This window comes from Manacus vitellinus, unplaced genomic scaffold, assembly GCF_001715985.3.
Source record: "Manacus vitellinus isolate BGI_N305 unplaced genomic scaffold, ASM171598v3 scaffold_104_pilon, whole genome shotgun sequence".
In the NCBI taxonomy this organism is placed as follows: domain Eukaryota; kingdom Metazoa; phylum Chordata; class Aves; order Passeriformes; family Pipridae; genus Manacus; species Manacus vitellinus.
The window spans coordinates 103,180-111,108 of NW_021938821.1; the positions used below are offsets into that span (position 1 = coordinate 103,180).

The following is a 7,929-nucleotide window of genomic DNA, read 5'->3' on the forward strand; positions in this document are numbered from 1 at the left end:
GAGTATGTAGAAGCAACTGTCCTATGGTAGCAACAATCTGGGATAAGCACAAAGCTGTCATTGGTTATTCTCTTCCTAGTTTTCAGTAAATTTGTTAAACGGTGTCAGATAATAAATAAGGGTTCTGTTCTAACACAGATAGTTTGCTATCACTTTAATTACTGGGTGACCTTTCACTGATACTTATTTCAAGGAGGGGGACTTATTCTCTTTGGATTATGAAAATTAAAAAGTCTTCTGTCAAGAGTTGTAGCTTGGTGATTGCAAGACTGGGCATTTTCAACTTCAGGACTGAAGGGATATGTACCTGAGCTCCTGGTATTTGGGTTTTCTGACTACAGCATGGCAAAGCCCCCCTGCCCTTTCTTTTCAGCTACATGAGGGCTGAAGGGGGAGGTGGGTGCTGTCCTTCTGACTAGAAATGGATGTGCAAGTACCTGGGGTGATGTTTTTTCTGGGGTTTCACTCTTTTTTCTATGCAATCCTGCTTTTAGACAGGGAGAGAACTTCACTTGGAACAGTTCCAGCTTTTCCTAAGCCTGTTGGTATCTACTTGTTATGCTGTGAATTGGTGCCTGAGGACTGGGCCCAGGCAGAACAACAGACACCAAAACAGGGTCACTACTGCTTGTGCCTTTCCACATGGTATTGCCATTCCTCTAAACACAGATTTTCTTCTGCTCTGCCTTTGGCTCCTTGCTGGAGAAAGGGAATGGAAACTCCTGTTGGGAGCATATCAGAGGTATGTCCTGATCATTATCATGGTTGTGCAGAAGAAATACAAGGTGTCTGTGATTAAGAGCATTTCTTTAGTATATCTAAAACTAGAATATGTATGGATAAAATGAGAAGCTCCTGAGCCCTGTGTATTTACAATAAAAGCATCCACAGAAATGAGACAGAGCTAACAGTGATATTTGCTGGGTGTTTTCAAAGTATTGTTCATCTGCTCCCAGCTATTGCTTTGGGCACTGTATGACAGTTGTTACTCCCTCAGTGACCCTGCAAAATGTATTGGAAATGGTGATTGCAGGTGGTGCTATGTGGCAGAAAATAGAGACAAAAATGCCACCTATGAAGAGAGTTCAGGAACCACTGCTGAAGTCCTGCATACATTTAGCACTTTGGGGCTGTGCTTAGGCTTTAGCAGTGTAAGTGATGGTGGTGAATAAGTTTAACTTGAGACCTCTGAAGAAGAGAAGCTGCTGGTCTGCACTGAACTGAATGTGTGGCACCAACATCCCCCAAATCTAAATCCTAATCAATATAGAAAGAGTGTCTTGGCCCTAAGTAAGCAGCTGCCTGCCCACTGTCCTCCCTTCCCTCCTTGACCTTTTTTTTCAGTATCTGCCTGGGTGAGCTTCATGTGGAGCTGTCCTGGAGACAAAAGCATGCTGGATATTATCTGACACAAATAGTACCAGGCTGGCAGTTCTTTGGTGTACTGCTCAGGTGTAGCTGAAGCTGACTGTAGCCAAAGGCTGTTAAAATTAGCTGGCTGCTTTTTTGGAGGCAAGTTTGAGTTCCAAGACACTCCCATTTAAACAAGTGCACAGATGCTGCACATCCTGTCCTGTAATTAATACCATCTTCCACTGTTGCTGGCAAAAGTCTCAGCAGAATTATCATCTCTCAAAGGGTTTATAAAGGGTGTTCAAGCCATTTCTGCCTGCACTTGGTGATGTGCAGTGGCCTCTGTGTATGATTTATTGCCAGTTGTGACCCTGCCAAAGTCAAGTACAATAAGTTTCAACCCCAGTATTGCCAGTGCTCCTTGAAGGAATGCTCTGACCTTTTACATATTTGCCTGCAGGGGTTGTGTGCCTGCCTCAGCAAAATAACTGAGCTGAGGAGTGATCCTGTCTGCCTCTCACAGGGTGATTCAGCTTTCACAGCAGGTGAGTCAGTGACAAAGGGCTTTTGAAATGGTTTGGATTAAAAATAACAGATAAGTGTATGATGAGTTCTAGGGAAGAGTTTCCCCCATTCTGTGTATTACATCACTTCATGGGTAGGTTTCTAAATGGTTAAATGGAACCTGGTTTGGTGATTTGTTCTGCAGTAAAGCACCTCTGCAGAAAGCCAGTGAAGATGTAATGACAGAAGTAGGATGGCAGTATCACCACAGTGAGATCACATCAACCATAAATGTCCTTTGGTCTGACATTATAAGAGTAATTTTTAAGCCCTGGTCTCATCTCTTGAAGTTAAAATGTATGACCAAACTTAGCCAATGCCACAGGTATTCCAGATATCCACACAAACTTCTTTGCTTTCCTAAGAGGTAAATGTGAACCATGCAATTAAAAGTTGCTCTGAATCTGGGAGGACAAGAGTCTACCTGGAAGAAAAGTCCATCTGGATGAAAGAAGCTATTTAAATACAAGGGATTGCTATTTCCCTAATGGCATGGGTAGCTCTGGGAGAGATTCTGTTCCACACTTGGCTGTGTAATGTAAGCCAAATCTATTGGAGCCTGTCTGTTTTCTCCACATTGAGACACACACAGTTTAGCAGCAGAATGTATTCAGCACTGCAGCCCTTTGCCAGGAAACATCCCCACTGGGATTTGCTGAAGGTTTGAAAGATGATGCACAGCTGCAATGGGTTTATCAATATGTGATTCCTTCCCCCCACTGGCACTGACCCAGCTGGCCATAGCCCAGCACAAGGGCTCATCCCACAGGAGAACATCCCTCTGCAGCCCTGCTGGAATGATGGATCTGCTCTTGGCAGCTGCAGGAGAACCCCGGGGTTTATCTCCAAGTTTGGCTCAGGAACAGGAAATCTCAGCTTAAAAATCATGCAGTACTGATGGCACATGAGGTAATCACAAGGTAATGTGATGGGAATAATTCTATATGTTTCTGCATCACAATTAAACTCCAGTTTAATTAAGAGTTTCAGCCTGAACTTAGTTTCAAGCATGTGAGATTGGGGAAAAAATACTTTTTTAAATACACAGAATTCTAGCAAAAGGTATGGTTATAATCAGAAATGTGTTTTCACAAAGGAAAAAAAAAACCTGAAAACTGTCAGTGAACATCAAAACACTTTGTGTTGGTTTTGGGTTTTTTGGTGGGAGGAGGTAGAAATATTTCCTAGCTGAAACAGAGATGTTATAACATTACATTTGTCTTTTACTAGTTCTGTCCATCATGCTCCTGTGTGGAAAAGAATTTGCTCTGATGTTGCCTCTTATTTTCAACCTGGCCTTTCTGTCCACTGCAGAACAAAGCTATAGCAATGAGAATGGTTGTTTCTTATGTTGGTAATATTGCCCCAGGTACCCCTCACCCCTTTTCAGTTTATACCCAACCACCAAGGCAGCAGTGGCAGGTTTGGCAGCTTCACTTGCTGCACCAAGCAGTTCATGTTTGTGTTTGGATTCACAGGTGGTTATGACTGCCCTGGAACACCATCCATTGGGATACAGGAGTGTGCCACACTCACAGACACGTTCTGATCTTCAGTTCAAACCAAGGTGATGGAAGTGTCTCCCCCACCTCTGACTTCTGGCAGCTCACCTCCCTGTGGAAAAGGTTAGTTCCCTGCCTGTGTCCATCACACCTTGCTGCTCCAAAGGGTTTAAAAATTACTTGGAATTGGGCAGCCTCCTTGCATGCAGCCTGCAGTTAGCCTTGAGCCTTTGAATGCACTGGTCACCAGGCACCTCATCTTGCATCCCGAGGACACAGCTGTGTGTGTCTGTCTTTAGCATTAAAATGCACAGTTCAATTAAGGCAGCACTCTGGAGTCTTCAGGGGAACAAGAGAAGGAACAGATGGATGCTCTCAGAGGAACAGGGACTGCTAGAGCTGCAAGTAGATGAGTAAATCACCGATTAGGCCCTGCCCTAAGGGTAAGCTCACTTACCAGGACGTGAGAAATAAGGATGTGAAAAGCTGACCAAAGTTACGGAGAGTGCTGTGAGGAGTGGCTGCACTTCACATGTGGTTAGAGGGGGACTTGTGTGAGAACTTGCACAGTACAAAATAAATATTTTGTTGTGCTCATCCAGTTGCCCAGTTCACCCTTCCTTTCCTGCTACTCTTTGCAAGCTGTGATGGACATGCCTCAGACCATATCTGTGCATAACTTTCCTACTCTACAAATATACTTTTGGGCAGAATTATAGTGTCTTGTATTACAGGAGCTAAGGATCTTTTTTTAAATGGACACTGATAGAAACTATAAAATTATGACTTAGAAGCTATCAGGTGCAATCAAGTCTTCAAGTCATCATCATTTCAAATGTACTGCATCAGCCAAATGAAAGAATATTGTTTTGTTTAACTTGTTTAGAAGCTTTTACCTCTTAAAAAAGTATTGCTTATGCTAGAACAGATGATAGGAAGGTAAAAGGTTTTTGTGGTGTTTATCTGTCTGCTGTTTTAAACAACTTCCCTGACTGCATTCAACTCTTACACAGAACTAAATTCATTAGAGGACTACAGGAACAGGCAGTAACTAAAAAAAAAAATTACTGCAGAACTGATAGTTCATTCTTAAAACCAGAGAGATCCTTTTCTTGATCTACAGCCACCAATTTGGTACCTGAACACTCCGTGCTCATGTGTCACTCTGTGACCAGGATATGCATTGTTTTTCATGCTGCATCACTCAAGCAAGTCCAAATGTTCCCTGGAATGCAATGCATCAGCTTCACCAGCCTCTCCCTTGCACCAAACAGCTCAAAGAACAGTTCCCAACTTCAGGCATGTGAGATTTACAGCCTGATTCCAAACACACTAAAGTCTACAGGAGTCTTTGTTAAGACAGATGCCTTTAGACCAGTCTCCTCAAACGTCTTTGCTGGTTGAGTGATGAAAGGGCTCCATTTAAATGGGTACCCTAAAAATGGATTGAGTGACTGCATTTAGGATAAACCCAGAAGCACAGGTACAGATTTAGGGTATATGTGAAAGTAAAAATAAACATTTCTTAACAAGATAAGGACTAGTGACAAATTTAACCCAAATTCTGTTTTCACAACTCCCTCCAAACAATTGAATCCCATTGAAGACTTTGATTTAGATTCTTCAAATGACTAATACCACATGATCCTATAATTTTTCAGTCTTCCTCTGTTAAAACTATTATTGTTTTGACTGGAGTGACATAATATGTAGGGGGAAAACCCCTAATGCAGAGCTGAATGAAAGACATGGAGCATGCTGATTTCACAGGACTACTGCAGTGACCCTTTGTGCTCTCTTCAGTCTTCCCCAGGGTTGATTTCCCTATTTTGGTGGAAGATCTGCCCTAAGGGCTCACACAGGCTGGGGACAGTGTAATCTTTCAGCTGCACTTGGTTCTCTTTCCTTGCCCTTCCCCTGCACTGAACAGGCAGGCAGGGAGTGGAACCTTTCCCTGCTCAACAGCCTGGGGAGTTTCTGCTCCCACCTCACTCAGTGTTTGCACGTTTGTGCTGTACACAAACGGCACGTTTGTTTATTTATCTACATGCACGTGTGTATTGCTTTTGCCTCACGGGGTAAACGTAGCCAGGAAGAGAAGAGCTGTGGAACAGGGAGGAGGAGCAGGAAGGCAGGAGGTTCCCTACACCACTAACATTCTCCCCCAGACCTCTAAAAGCTTACCTGCAGGCAGGGTATTACACTGGCTTCATTACACAGACATTAAATGGTAAATCCAGTGCAATATCTTGATGGAAGTAGTCCATTATTAGATAAATTCATATTTAATTTTACTAAAATAACACTGCACTGACTGAAACCTAATCTTACTAAACTTAATTTCTGTAGCTGACATAGTTTATTTCAAGACATGCCTTCAGGTATTAGTCTGAACTTATGAGTATTTAAACATGTATAAAACCTTATCTATCAATTTTTAAATACTTTAAATTTTTAAATATTTTAAATATTTTAAAACATTTTAAAATCTTTTATTTTTTAAAATATATTCTTACACTGAGATATAAACTCAAACAAGACAGCTTTGAAATCTGCTGCACTGTCTTTAACATCTTGTAGTTTGGAGGTGGGTTGTTTTGTGTTTTAGGGCTAAGTTTAACAAGGGTCACTTGGAAGGCAAGAGCCAAGAACATCAGGGAGTGCTGTTCTGACTTTTGTTATTACATGCCTGCTGCTGTTTGGCTGCATTGTAGCAACATCTGCTGAATGCAAAAACAAACAAACAAAGAAAACCACAAAAAATCCAACCAAACAAAAACCACCCAAGTATAAAAGAGCCAAATGATGATTTCTTTCCACATAGTAGGAAGTACCAATATAAAATAACTGCTGTTAAAGTGGGTTCTGGTATTTTTTTTTTAATTAACAAAGAAACTTTTTTCTTTTTTCCAGGAGGGGGGAAAACCCTGGGACAGGTGCCCAGAGAATCTGTGGATTCTGCACCCTTACACGTTCAAACCTGGACAAGATACTGAGCAGTCTGACATAGTTCTGCTTTGAATGATGGACTAGATGATCTCCAGAGGCCTCTTCCAACCTAAGCTGTATGTCATGACACTGTTTACATGCTCACATATACACACCAGGAGCCACAGGTGTATTGCTTTTGCAATACAGAAATAAACTATTCACAAATGCACCCTTATGCAGTTAAAAATAAACATGGTAGGAATGGAATACGTAGGTTATACAGTAGAGTTGCCACACATGTAAACTAATACAAAGTGCAACTTCCAAGCCATTACCATCACCACACATGATGGGTTTTACCTTCCTCTGAGGCCATCTGACAGAGGCATCAGCTGCAGGGCACCGTGCCAAGCACTGCTTAAAACGTCCTGCGAGTCACAAAGCACTTGGCACAGGGTTCATCTCTAAAAGGAGTTGTTTCTGCTTGAGTACACCACTCTAGTTTCTAGGAACTGCTAAGATACACCAGGCACTGCCAGCTAAACCACTTTTGTATATACTGTTGTCCTTATTTGCACTGTGCAACATTTCAGAGATCCTCCTTTGGAAAAACAAGAGCTCCTTGTGCCATCTGTCCTGCAAGTAGACAGCAACCCTACCTCAGCCTCTGAGATGGTTCTCTGTTTGCTTTGGTACCCCTGAATTTGTTCTGCACAACGGGAAAAAAAGCTCCAAATCACATTCCTGGAACAGACTGGATTTTTTTGCATACTGCTGCACTTCTGTACAATAGGTTGTTAGCATGGATTTAAGTAACAAAAATAGAATGCAGGATTCCTCTTACATCATTCAAGAGACATTATTCAATGCCAAGATGAAAAAGATATTTGCTTGAAGGTAAACACTTATATTGTACATTTTAATACTTTAAGCCCACATATTCCTTTTTTTTTTTTTTAATTCCTTTACTGTGTTTGAAAACTGGGGGTGTTGCACGTGCCTGGTACGCTCCCAATATTATGCACCATCTTCTCATAAAAGGAATATTAACGTCATTATTTCCACAGACTTATCTACACGGGGCACTGAATCATCTGTGGCTGAACCAGCGTGCATTGTTTCACTTACAGTGTCCCTGGGCACTCCTCACACGAGTCCTGGATTCCCGCCTGCAGGAGCACTGGGTTCTGGGAGGATTTAAAAACCACTTCTGAGCTGAAAGAAGAAACAGGCAAGCCAGTAAGATTTGAAAATGCGTTTAGTTAACAAGATAAAACTCCAGGAGACACTCAAATTATTTTTTTTTTTAAGGGTAGTGTCCTAGTTTGATTTGGTACCTAGTTTGATTTGAGTCCCCCCGCATCAGAGCTGTGGGGCACCTCAACCCGCTTCCCCTGAAGGAGGAGGGCTCCTTTTTGTGGTGTTTGGGACAAAAGAGGGCTGAATACAGGGATACCTCTGGGAGAAGAGGGGGTGAGGCGGAGCTCGGGGCCGCAGGGTGCCCGGTTCCCGAGCGGGGAGGGTCGGCTGAGGGACACGGGGCTGTGAGGGGGCGATGGAGCCCCGGGGGTGGCTGAGG

The 7,929-nt window shown here is 42.6% G+C and overlaps 1 long non-coding RNA gene across 1 annotated transcript; it reads left to right on the plus strand.

Annotated features, from left to right (window-relative positions):
* The first annotated feature begins 6,923 nt into the window (after positions 1 to 6,923).
* Positions 6,924 to 7,651, plus strand: LOC108644266. The gene is made up of 2 exons (XR_001923171.1): positions 6,924 to 7,247; positions 7,418 to 7,651. It is a non-coding gene; the product is annotated as an uncharacterized LOC108644266 (long non-coding RNA).
* The last annotated feature ends 278 nt before the right edge of the window (positions 7,652 to 7,929 follow it).